Source organism: Phyllostomus discolor, chromosome 5, assembly GCF_004126475.2.
Source record: "Phyllostomus discolor isolate MPI-MPIP mPhyDis1 chromosome 5, mPhyDis1.pri.v3, whole genome shotgun sequence".
NCBI classification, from domain to species: Eukaryota; Metazoa; Chordata; class Mammalia; order Chiroptera; family Phyllostomidae; genus Phyllostomus; species Phyllostomus discolor.
This window is the reverse complement of record NC_040907.2, coordinates 63642820-63656518: the sequence shown is the minus strand read 5'-3', so window position 1 is coordinate 63656518 and position 13699 is coordinate 63642820. Positions and strand designations below refer to the sequence as shown.

The window sequence follows — 13699 nt, the reverse complement described above, 5'->3', positions numbered from 1 at the left end:
ACACACAAGTGCTAAGTTTTCTCTTATTTATAACATTACACTCTTAAAAATATTTGTCAAAAATAGAGACTTGTGAAAATGTTCTTCTTTCCCATGACTGTGGTGAGAAAGCACTTCCCTGTGTTTGCAAGGACACAAACATTTCGCACAAAACTGGTCATTCAGTTTTTGACCAGCAAAATCCAGCTTCATGTCAACTGTGTCTGTCCTCAGAGGAACCTGAGCCCATTTTCATTATTTTAATGGAAGTGCAGGGAGGATTGGAACGAAACTGATAGTGGTGATTATTTCTGGAAAGGTCCATGTTAGGGAAGAACAGATTGTTTTTATTTATTTACATGACAACTTAGGACAGAGAGAAGATAATCAGGAAGGCTTGATGTAAAAAATTCAATTTAGTTTAGGCTCTGATTTAAAAACAAAACTCCATGTTTAATGGCAAATGAAGAGGAGGGGAACAACTGGGGGTGCTCCTCTGTTTTTTATTGCTGGTAGTTAGATTTTGCGATCATATTAGACCATACCCTTCTGGGGAGTAAATAGGGATCAGAGAAAAGCACCTGGCCTTTCAAGTCCTTCCTTCTTTCTTTTTTTAATCATTAATTTATATGTTCTTTTCCTTCTTTATTTCTTCTTGACTAATTTTTTAGGCTCTTAAAATGTGCTTGGTATTGTTAGCTGCTGGGGACAAAACACTGAATCTCACAGCGTGATGCTTGTGGCCTGCGGAGGAGTCCTGCTCCCTCTTTGCCATTGTGCTCCCTGAGGGATTTGGGGCAAGTCACTTAATTTCACTGAGCTTCAGTGTCGTCTTTTGTAAAATGGCAGTGATGGCAACTCCACTGAGTAGCAACAATGAAAAGAGAATTAAATGTGGTAACATGCTTGGCACATAGTAGGAGCTTAAAAAATAGGAGTCTGTTATAGATTCCCATCTTTATAATCATTATAACCTGATGTTTAGGTTTATCTTCTCACAGTCTCTGAGGAATTCTCTAAAGGTTTGTTGTTGTTGTTTCTTTTTTGGCAACCAGCTCTAAGTTTTATTCTGCCTCTGAGAGCCTCATGAACACTCCCCTTCAGCAACCCTTAGACCAAGAAGTGCTCCATTTCAGAGATCCTGAATTCTCAAAAGCCCTTACAGACTCCAGCTTGTGTCCTTCAACCTCTTTCCAAGTCCACTCTCCCACGAAATGAGCTTTTCAGACCCTTCAGCATCTCTGGTCTTTGGATCTCATCTTAGTCCCACCCAGTCAGCCACACTGCCCACCCTCCACCCCATCCCTTTTCTCCCTGTCAGTTTTATTTCCTTTCATGTTCTTCCTGCACTCCACAGTCAAATTATTCACTGCCACAAGCTCGCTGGGACATTGCTCTTTTGTCCGCTTTGTTGGCCATGGCAATCTATATTTCCGAATGAGCCAGTTACTTGTTTTGTGTTCTCATGCCTTTGGTTTACCTGTTGCTGCTGGAGCAAACCACTCAGCCGTGCCGATGCTCATCTCCTTCAGCTTGTATTTCCAATCTTACCGTTCCCTCAGTACTGCCCAGGGAATCTCTCACAAATCTCTGCTTGGTTTGATTTTCCTTTCCTCCTGTATAGCAACTGCTCTAACATAAAACCATGACCAGTCTCCTGAAGCTCTCTTCTCGGTGCTGTCCTCCTGGAACCCGCACCGTGCCGCCATCCCAAGCCCATTTATTACATCCTTCCCTGCGGTCCAGCTGTCCCGGAAGAAACGTGTTCTTACTCTTTTCCAAGGTTCCAACGGTGCTCTTAGTCCTTTCCACTCTCAGTGTCTCTCGACCCTGTCTGACACGATGATTGTTCTCCCGTCTGTCTCTTCACGGACTCTTCTTTATTAACTAACCTTCAAACATGTGCAAGTCAGCTGGTCTTAGGAAACTTTCCCCGGCCCCACGCTTTCTTCTGGGCACCACGCTATCTCTGCCTTCGACTTCACGGCCAACATTTTCCATAGTATTGTTCATCCCCATTATATTTCCTTCTCCTTTATTGTTTAAACTGTTGCAAAAATTGGGTTTTCACTCCCACCACGATACTGAAACTCGCTTGGAGTCACCAGGCACCTCCTCGCTAGCAAAACCAAGGGCCTAAGTTCTCATTCTCCTTGGCTTATCTTTGGTTTTTGACAATATTGACTTCTTCCTTCTTGAATCTTCCTCCCCCTCTGGTTAATATAATAGTAATTTCTCTTGATTTTCTCCAAAAATGTTGAGGTTTCTGCCTCAGTTTCCAGCAGTGGTTCCTCTCTGCCCGTTCTTTAAATGTTAGCAATGTTCCCCAAGTCTCCATGCACAGACCGCTTCTCTTCATTTTCTTTATTTTCCTTTTGGACGACCTCACCCACACCTGTGATTTCAACTCTGACATAGACTGATGATTTTTAAGTCTATAACTCCATTTCCTAATTCCTCTCCTAGACTCTACTTCTTCTGGTAACAGTTAGCTGCGTAGGTTGCAGATGCTTCAAATTCAGTGAAGCTCACCTGCCTCTCCATAACCTGACCACCGCATCCCTACCACTTCCCAGCTTTACTGTTAGAGGCTCCCAGTAATTTCCATGAGGAAAGAAACTAAGATATTTGTGGAACCCTCTTTCTTTCTCCTGCTCCTCTATTAGAAGTAACTAGTGATTAGCAAAAATCACTAGTTAATATTATAAGTCATTTCCTGTCCCAGGTGTTTTCAAAATTTAAATGGCACCCAAAGAACTTAATAATTTATGTCAAAGTGAGAATGGCCTTAATCACCAGGCTCACCCTGAATTAAAAAAGAATAAACAAAGAAATAGCCCCAGGCAGTGAGAAATCTGGCACCTGGTCAGAATTTGCCTTATGTTTCTTCATATATAGCAGGAAAGAAAATTTCCAGTGTCAGTTAAATAGTTTTTAATATCCTTAGAATACAGTCTTTCAAGGAATGTCCAAAGCTATATACACAAGGCATCTAATTGCTGAATTATTTTGTTTTGTTTTAAATTGAAAAACAAAACAAAACGGAACACAACAACACGACCTGTTCTTGTCCGTCAGCAGGGGGAGCACTGCTACTTTGCTCTGGGAAGATTCTCACCAAGGCAACAACTATCTTTAATATAGACCACATCCTAGCAACAAGCAGGAAAAAACAAAGATACAATCGATAAATTTGCTCCCTCGTGGTTGCAATATTTAAAAATAGCTTTTTTCGCCTTTGTAATTCAATAGTGTTTGCTTGGGAAGGAGTCATCTGCTCCCTTTTCATCTTCTGTCCTTCCTTTCAGTCATATTCCAGTTAGAGAGACAGGTGTTTATTTAATCTAAAAGAGGGGATTTAAAATGGGTCACAGAGGCTAGTGTTACAGCACCTGGTCAGTACTTAGGCTGTGTATGTGACACAGAAACAAAGATACTGATTTGCTCATTTAATTTAAACCGGACAATACAGTGAAAGAAATCAGTCAAACTGGATTTCTGTCTAAAGTGACCTTTTGTTTCAGTGAATTAATTTACTGAGATCAAAATGGGGACACGGTGTCCTTCTGAGACTCAGCTGGAGTGAAGCCTATCAAACAAGCATGGCGGCATCGTAAGAAGGAAGAGTCAGCAGACCAGGCTGTCGTCTGGATTCTGCTCTGTGATTGTGGGCAAAACATTTAGCTTAACTCTTTGTACTATGATTTCTCCTTTTATTGATGTAACACACTTGCATGAAGAGGAAATTTTATATATATACACACACATATATACACACATATATGATTTGAAAATACCTCAAAAGATCAAGAGATATCTACATAATAATTTTTTTAAAAAGACCTGGACCTTTTTTTTTTAAAAAAACACATATGTGAGGGGAGAAAAGAGGGAATTTCAGGGGAGAATGGGAAGGGTTCACAGGAACAAATATAAAGGACACATGGACAAAAACTGGGGGGGTTGGAAATGGGAGGCAGGTGGGGAGGGATGGGTGGGGGGCTGGAATGGGAATAAAAGGCAGAAAACTGTACTTGAACAATGATTAAAATAAAAAAACATGTATGTTGTACACATGTAGGTTATAGATGCATATATATAATACATATATACCCAATGTGTATATATGTGTGTATATATAGCTAAACAGATTTATTTATACATATATAAGATATATGTGAACTCTATGTCTATATATCTATATAAGAAATCTATACACAAAGAAGAGGTGAATAGGAAAACAGTTCTTTCTGAAAGTATTAATCTGTTTATAAAAATTATTCAACTCACTCACTGAGAATTATAAGCTTTCAGGCAGAAATAATAAAGAATTCAGGGCTGTACTGATATCATTTCCTTCTTAAAATTCTTATTTGGTGAGACGTTTTCTTATTTTTTGTAAAATATTTCTTATTCCCCATGCACATTTCCTGAGGAAAGAAGATGATGCTGTACACGCCCACCCTTCTCTAATTCTGGACCTGGCAAACACTCCGCCAGTTCACGTTTCCCCTGTCTCATTTGTACCATGAATGGAAGCACAGCATCAACATATTTTTGTAACGATTTTAAGAGGAATAAGTGCTTAAAAATACATGATTCTGAATCAAGAGAAATACCAACATGATAAAAGTGTGCATTTTATTCACTTAGTTTCTAAAATGGCTGATTTTTGTAGTTAATCTTTTTCTTTTTCCAAGTGACAGCAAACGGTTTGATATATGACTTTAAGTTTGCTTTTTTTAAGTAGTGAATTTTAAAGAAACAAGTGGAATAGCTTTTATTTTTACCAATATAAAGTACTATTTGATCTGTAGCTGGTTAACACAGAAGTTCAAAGTGAGATGCTAATGAAGTCAAAGTAATACATTAAATCCTGTGAGCTTTATGTTTACTCATTACTGTGGCCACAGACACATCTCTAATTCTATCTGATCATTTGTGTTACAAATTATTGTTGAGGTCCAGATTTGAAGCCAGACCATGAAATGCCATCTGAACAAGGCAAAACTATCTCCATCAATAAGAGGCAACCAACTCAAGTCCCTTACCCCACTCTAAGTGTTTTCAGTATTGTCTTGTGATATGTCATAAGTATATTTTATATTTATGTTGTTCTGGGGGAAGCTTATAGGCTGAAGAGTATCAGGCATTTTAGTTTAACCGTAGAGAAAAATTGATAGCGCACCAGAGAGAAAGCTGAAGTGCAGTGAAAATACGCTGGACTGGGAACTAGACATACTGTATTTGCATCCCAATTCTTCCATTTGCCACCTTCGAGTACTTACGTCACTTAACATTTTTTAGCCTCAATTTCCTTTTGAAAGTAGGGAGAGAAGTAGCTCAGCTGATTGTAAGGATTAAATAAGATAATGTATATAAAGTATTTAGCGTAGGGCTTAGCACACAGTGAGTAAATAGTAGCTATCTTTATTCTCCTCACCATCACTATAACCCCTACTGAAGAGGTATTGTAAAAATTAAATGAATATGGAATATGGACCACATTCTTTCTTGAATTCAAAATATTTTGTTTACCAGTAAGCATCAAATTCATGTAAAATAGTACTATTTCACTAAAAGGAAATGAGGCTAAGAAAAGTTAAATGATTATTCATTAATTACAAACTTGGCAAGTTATTGTATATTATGCACAAAATAACGAGATAGTTATCAAAAAGTCTTTTTATTCTTACTCACTATGGTTTATATTCTCAGACATTCTTGAATGACATAAGCAAATCTAGGTACATATGTTTACAATTTGCACAATGAAAGATTAAAGTTAGCAGGTAAAAAACAGGTAATCAACTTCATATATGTACCACATTTTCTTTATTCATTTGTTTATGAATAGACATGTACTTTGCATTCATGACTTGGTGGTAGCAGATAATCCTGGATCTAGCATAGGTGATATAGTCAATAATATCACTCATAATATCAGTCATAATAACTACATATGATTCAGATGGGTACTTGACTCATGGGGTTGAACCCTTTGTAAGTTGTATAATGTCTAATCACTATGTTGTACACCTACATTTAAAATAATATTCTATGTCAACTGCAATTACCAAAGGGGGGTAGGATTGAGGTTGGGGATGGCTGGGGTGAGGGGGAGAGGAGGGAGGGAAATGGAGACAACTGTACTTGAACAACAGTAAAAAATTCAAAAAAAATTTTTTTTAAGTTACCAATTTTTGTTTTATCTATGTATTTATCTATGTACCTATCTATCCAGATACTGCTCTCAACTATTTCAGTGTTGGATAAAAGACACTCCTATCCTAAAACCATGTTATCTTGTTCAGTATCACAAAAATGATTGAAGGATTGACAATTTGTATTTCAAAAACAAAACTCTTACTACTAACCTGATACATGGCAACAACTGTGACATCCATGTTGTTCATAAGTATATATTCTGAATCTAAGAAAACATGTCTAAAAGAACAGTACTTAAAAATTAAAAACAACAACAATAAACCAACAAGTTATTTTGCAGTTTAGGCAACTGCTTAACAGGCCTTTCCAACCAAAAAGTGAAGACTCCACCTTGAGTTCAGTGAGGGTGGGCATGGTGGCTGCATGTGGCTGCACAGTGCTCGCTGGTCCTGGGAGGGGTGCCAGCCCTGGCTGCAGCCTGAGCTCTGCCTTGGGTTCTCTCTTCTTCCACTTTCAAAACCTCTTCATAGTAACATGGGAAGGCTGTGGGATCACTATCATTGAGCTTGGCCAGCAACTCAAGGATTTTCATCTTGCTGCTCTCGGCTTGGGCTCTCGAACTCCACAGGAATTCGCAGCATGGAGGATCACTGTTGAGCTCCTGCTCGTACACCAGGTATTTTCCTGCACCAAATCTTGAGTGATAAGCTTCCTGGATTCCCCCCAAATTGACTTTCTCCATCATAGATGACCATCATATTCAGGAATTCCCAGATCTCCTCCTCAGAGGCACGATTGCCATTTAAAAATATCACACTCAGGAGAGGCATCAGAATCACTTTTGTAGGAAATCTCCAACATCTACTCAAATTCTCCTCGTTGGTGTCATCTTGATTGTGGAAAAGGGTGTAGAAGTTACTGTTGGACTTGACTTCTTTCAGTTGTAGGCCATAGCCAGATCCCTGTGCTCAGAGGCTTTCCTGAGAATCTTAGAAAAGTCCCTCCTCTACCATTTGTGGATTATCTTCAGCATGTCTGCCTTCTTAACAGGCTCCTTCATTTCATACCAAGTAAGAAGATACTCTACCAACTTAGTCGCCTTCTGAGATGGAATACGTAGGCCAGAGGCCTTTGTAGAAGCTGAGGCCCCAGAGGAATTTTTACTTTTACCCACATGGCCCTTGGCTCTTACAGCAGATCTTGCACATGAAACACCTGCAGCAGCACGGATGGTGGCCCCGGCACTCAGAGACACCTACAGAGTGCCAGCACCAGTGGAGCCTGAGGGCCTGTCCACCAGAACAGAAGAGGAGGAGCAGGCAGCTTTTGCTTCCTCCCTGTAGTGGCCTGAGCACTATTAAGATATTGGGTCTCGGCTCTGTTGTGGCAGCGTTTCTCACGAGCACAGAGCTTGTTCTTCTGACCAGGAGGCACGATGGCTGTTGTTCAGGACAGCGGACAGCAGTGTGAGCCTAGGAAAAGGTGATTTGGGCACCTTGACTAGAGGCCGGTCCTGCGAATCCGCCCTCAGACAGAAAGCCGCCCTCAGATGAAAAGCCGCCCTCAGAAAGTCTCATATGAGACTTTTTTTCTTGGTAACATATAGTACAACACTAGGATGACCGGGATAAATGGCAAAATTTATATTTTAAAAACATCAAGTTGCTATGGAAGCAATGAAGATAAGATGAACTAAAATTTCAGAGAGAATAGAATCCTTTCCAAATAAGCTGATGCTATCTGATATTTTTTCCTTAGGGCATTTTTTGATCCCGACTGAGGGGTGAAGGGTTTGCTTAGGCAAAGAACTTATGCTGGGTTAAAAAGCAAAACAGTAAAGTTCTTAACAGTCTCAAAGGTATGATGTGAAAAATAGGAAGGAGGAGACTCAAACATATGGTTGATTTTCCCTGTATTTGCTGAATGGTGGTACTGCACAGGAGTCTACAGAACTGGGGTAAAGCTCCGAAAAGACAGAGTCAAATCTACTTCTCACTGTCTTGAAATGCTTAGGACAATAAGGCCCTCTAGGGAGACTTTTTCTCAAAATGCCTCCAGTCTCTCTCAAGAAGTTTCCCAGATGTTGAAGCTGTGGGGGACCAGAGGCTGAAGAGCTGGGCAGAAACTTCTGGAGAGCAGACAGGATCTGCTACAGCTTTGCAGGGCTGAGGAGATGATGACTCTCAGGTTCACAATCACCAACTCAGGGGAGCCATGCCCTGTAACAGGGGCAGACTAGAGGGAGAGCAAATCTTAGTGAAACTGAGATTCAGGCCCAACACACTTCAATTTCTCATGTAATTGCAATGACCAGCCTCCTACCCTGTGTGCCTAATAGAGGAAAAGGGGAATTCTCTCTGGTAGAATATAACATTTGTTATCTTTATGGTGTTTTTATTACTAATGTCCGGCATATGATAGAGAATTAGTGAACATGTGATGAGGCAATAAAACGTTGCTAATAATCAAAAGAAAAAGCAGATGATAGACGCGGTCCCATTGATGATCTATATATATTGAAATCAGCAGTCAAGTATTGTCAAGTAATTCAGAGCACAAAGTGCACTCTAACAAAGGGACCAACAGTTCCCAAACAGAATAACAATTCCTTATGACTGAGCTATGGTTTGTGGGGAAGTGCCCTCAATCAAGAGAAATTGTCCAGTTTCCTCTTTACGGAGGGTGGTGGTAAGAGTAAGGGCAGAATGGTCTTTAGACCGTACACCAGGACCAAGGCTTCATGTTCCGGATAGTGACTGAGAATAAATCCAGATTACCAAATCCAAAATTCCAAAGGGGAGCCAAGGAGTACAAGCAAAAAGGGCAGGAACCAAGAACTGAAGTGTGACAGTGAGGACTGAAGACACACACTGATACAATATGCAGATAAAGCGGCTCACAGGAGGAAGGCAGGAGGGACCGTACAGATTTGAGGTCTGTTAAGGAAGCAAAATCAAGAGGAGGCAATTGTTTGGATGAGTGAGGGAAAGGGAAGAATCTACAGTGTCTTCAAAGTTGGGTTATGGGGTGAGTGTTTCTCAGACAGGGAAAAACTGAGAAGGAGCCCGTCTGAGGAGCAGGAAGGAGGCTTGAACATAGGACATGTTAGGTGCCCTCCAGATGATGTTCACTGCACTGTTTTTCACACTCACATATGTATGCATGCACAAGTGAGAACTTTGTCAGAAATATAGATGTGAGTGTCATCAAAGCAACAGTGGACAAGGCTACCCAGGGAGAGTGTTTCAGGTAAGAAGAGCAGAGATAGAATCCTGAGGAATATCAACCTTGAGGGTTCAGAGAGGGGAAAGAGTAACTTCAGGGGAGACCCTGGTAAGGCAGAATTAGGAAGAAAATAAAGCAGAACAGCTTTACAGGGATCTGGAGGAAAGCATGGCTTAAGAAGAAGAAGATAGAGGATTTGATTTTAAAATAGGGGTATGTGAGTGTATACATTTATATATCAATAAGTACATATAGATAAAAATCAGTTCTCAGTGGATGGGATTTTTAATATAGTAATATATAATATGTCTAATATTTTAAGTGGAAATACTATTAATAGCCAACATAATATATCCAAACAAATGCCAATTTTAAAATTTTATTTGGGAAAGTGATTTTTACAAAGTGCTTTACTTTGCCTTCTTAAACAAAATGTTCTGAACATAGCTTGGCCTTTGCTTGATGACTCACTTTGAACATCAATCACTGTCCAGAGCCCTAACACCGCCATGCCCCCGGCCGCATCTGAGGTCTCCAGGGCTGCTATCTCTGTTCTAAACAGCTCCAGACAGCTGTGCGTTTAGAGTTCTTCTTCTTCTTCCCACCCTGTCATTTGCCACTTCTCTGCTGTTGTTGGTGTGTCCTGACTCTCTGCTTCTCATATGTTGCCTTCACTTTATACACACCTGCTGGGTGAGGGCCTGGAAGTGGCTCCAGCCACCCCCAAAGTGCACACACAGATGCAGAGGCAATGTGTTGAGCTACTCTGGTACCTTTATGCAGAGTCCTGGCCCAAAGGAACTCTGACCTTCCTGCCTCCAAGTCCTCACCTGGGCTTCAGAAGGGAGTTGTGGGAGCTACAAATCTGACTTGTTGGACATAGAGACACAATAGCTGGCCCGGCATCATAGCCCAGTCTCCCCTTAGTTACCAGGCCCTGGTCCTTCTCCTGGAGGTGTGGAGACCTGAGTCATCAGGAGGCTGTGGTTAAACCCTTGTTTGTATGTGGTCCTGAGTCACTGAGCACTGCTAGGAATCAGTCATGAAATCTGACCAGTGTTTTATTTTTGTTATTCAGTCAATAGGGCCAAAGTATTTTGTCCCTGGTAAAAGTAGATGGATTTTTATGGCTTCGTTTCCTGCTTTCTAGGAACCAGCCACAGCGGGAACAGATTACATTACCCTATAGTTAGCATCTTTGTCTAACTGCCCCAGTAGAAAGGACAACTCTCTCTGGCTAGATGACCCACCTGCACACAGGTACCCACTAGAGTGGAGGTGGAAGTCAGATGGTAGCTGCTGCCGCTTCCCCTGCCATTGGGCTTTTATGCCAACATCCATATTAACTGCAGGGATGGTTTGGCTTCATATCCTCTGGCTCCTTCCTTACTCCTGGAGTCTAGAATGCAAAGGAGGGAACCAGCTCTCAGGGGCTCATAACCATAAAGGAAACAGAATGTGTCTTCCCCAAATATGCCATTTTGGTTTAAGAAATAGTTTCGGCTAAAGGCACTTGAAAAAGAGCAGGAATAAGAAGGGTATTCCGACCTGCCCTTTTCTTCCTAAATGCAGGAGATAAAACTCTCATGTGAAAGATTCCTCTCTATACCAGGAGAAAAGAAACATACTCAGGAAGTTAAGGCCCAGATAATTCTGTACAAACAGACTTGTTAAAATAACTCTTTTCTAGAAGAAAATAAACCAAGAAACAAAATTGAAACAGACTCACAGACACAGAGAACAGACTGATGGTTACCAGAAAGGAAGAGGGTTGGGTACTGTGTGGAAATAGAGAAGGGCTTAAGAAGTACAAATTGGTTGTTACAGAATAGCTTTGGGGATATAAAATATAGCATAGGGAATATAGTCAATAATATCGTAATAATTATGAATAGTGCCAGGTAGGTACTTAAAATATTGGGGGAACTCTTTGTAAAGTATATGATTTGTCTAACCACTATACTGTACATTTGAAACTAGTATAAAATAATATTGAATGTGAACTATAATAAAAAATAAAACATTCTAAGTTTACATTAATTTCTTTTAGATTTTATTTTTTTATCTTTAGAGAGAGGGGAAGGGAGGAAGGAAGAGAAGGAGAGAAACATCAATGTATGGTTGCCTCTTGTGTGCTCCACCTAGGGACCTGGCCCACAACCCAGGCACGTGCCCTGACTGGGAATTGAACCAGCGATCCTTTGGTTTGCAAGTTGGCACTCAATCCACTGATCCACACCAGCCAGGGCTACATTAAAATTTTTTAAAAACACAACTGTTTTCTTCATTTAGTCTCCCCATTTATTTTAGTTACTTTTTCACAATTGCCTCTCTTTGTTCAACTTAGTATAAAAGTATTTCATTTTTTCCACTTCTTTGGGTCTTCATTTCCTTATGAAGTTTGCATGTCACATAAACCTATATTAAATAAAGCTTGTATGAGTTTATTCTGTTACTCTGTCTTGTATCAGTTTAATTCTTAAACCCAACTGGAGACTCAAAGAGGGCAGAGGTAAAGTTTTGCCTCCTTTAAAATTACTTCCGGAAAATAATAGGTTTGTCTCTGAAAGAAAAGGCCAGCATTTTTTTTTTTTTTGCTGTCTTCTTCTTTAAAATGTCTGGTAAAACTCTAGGTGGAAGAGTCTTGCAGTCATGTGTCAGGCACACACATGTAGGTAGAATCACATTTCCAGAGGCAGATGTGATGTAATCAAGGGTGCTGGCAGCCACTGCCAGTGGGTTTCTCAGCAGTCAGTTGCCATTAAATTTTGATGGCAAATGTTGCTCCAACGTTTATACAGCAAGACCCTGCCTAGTAAGTATGCAATGATTGTTAAATCAGCAACAATGAGACCGTGGAGGCTGTAAAAGTCAAAATAGCTTCATGTTTCTCTCTCCTCAAAGCAATTTTTCCCACTTGGGTGTTATGTAATAAGCTTTGTGGGAGCAGTTGGTTACGGTAGTAAAACCTACTTCTAGGTAGGAGAGTAAAAAATAGAAATTAATAAAAATCAGTTACATTTGATCAAAATGATACCATTTTTGTGTAGACAAATATGTTTAGATATAAACACATAGAAAATCATTTGAAAAAATGCACATAAGGGTATTAACAGTAGTTTTGTATGGGGTGATGACAGAAGTACTTTGAAAAGTTATCAGTCAGCTTTATAGTGGTATTATTTACATACAGAGATATGTATGTAAATACATAAAACATTTTTAATGTTTTTTAATTGATTTTAGAGAGAGAGGAAAGAAGAGAGAAACAATGAGGCGAGAAAGAAACACTAATTGGTTGCCTCCCATACATGGGCCTTGACCAGGGATTGAACTCACAACACTTTGGTGTGCCGGACAATGCTCCAACCAACCGAGCCACCCAGCCAGGGCCAGTTCTATGAACTTTGACCATGCAAACATATTTTTAAGCAATGAATGCAGAACATTTGCTTCTCCCTCCAAAGGTTTCTTCATACCCCTTTTAATCATTTTCACACCCCCCACCCCCAGCCTCCAGCTCCTGTCTGCCATTGATCTGCTTTCTTGCAAAGTAGTTTGAATTTTTTTTGCTTATTTGTATATTGTAATATTCTCCAGTTAACAGGTAATTCTTTTTTAAAATTAAAAATCTATTTTAAAAACTGAGTAATTTTGAAACTAGGTTAAAAATAGAAAAGAAATGCAAAACGTTAATCTGTGAGATAAAGTTATTTCCGAATTGATTTATATATTTCTTCTCCACAACATATGCACCAAAGGGTGGAATTTCTATTTTCTTACTTTGCCCCCTACCCTAAAGGAACCCCCCAACTGCCTACCAACACTCCAGTCATTTGGCTGACTCAGAGTTGCTCAGACCCACCCTTCCCCCAAAGCCTACAGCTCCCCACCCCCTCACAAATGAGTGGCCTCTAGGGGTTATAACAATCTTCTTACACAAAATGGAAAAAAGGGAGACAGCTCCCTTTTCAGAAACTTATAGATATGTGACATTGATACCAATTTATTGCCTAGGACAATCTCTTAAATGATTCTTCTTCCTTCAATTCTATTTGAAATACCTCCCCACCACAGAGTGATGATTAAAGATAGTGGAAGCTTAACACAGTCCAAATATATCAACAAGATTGCCTCCCATAGATAGCTTTCCTGAAAAACTACTGGAAACTTTTGAGACTATAGGAAGTGAAAGAAAAACAGTGGGGAATGAAATAGACCAGATCTTGTGACTAGGTTAGGATGTTGCAAACCTAAGAAGCTGGTAGCTTCCTTACCCACAAAGGTTATGGAGGAGATCCTAGACTATGTATTGGGCACACAAGGT

At 40.0% G+C, this 13699-nt stretch overlaps 1 pseudogene; it reads right to left on the bottom strand.

Annotated features, from left to right (window-relative positions):
* Positions 1 to 1611: 1611 nt before the first annotated feature.
* Positions 1612 to 9883, bottom strand: LOC114496281 (annotated as a pseudogene).
* Between the last annotated feature and the right edge of the window lie 3816 nt (positions 9884 to 13699).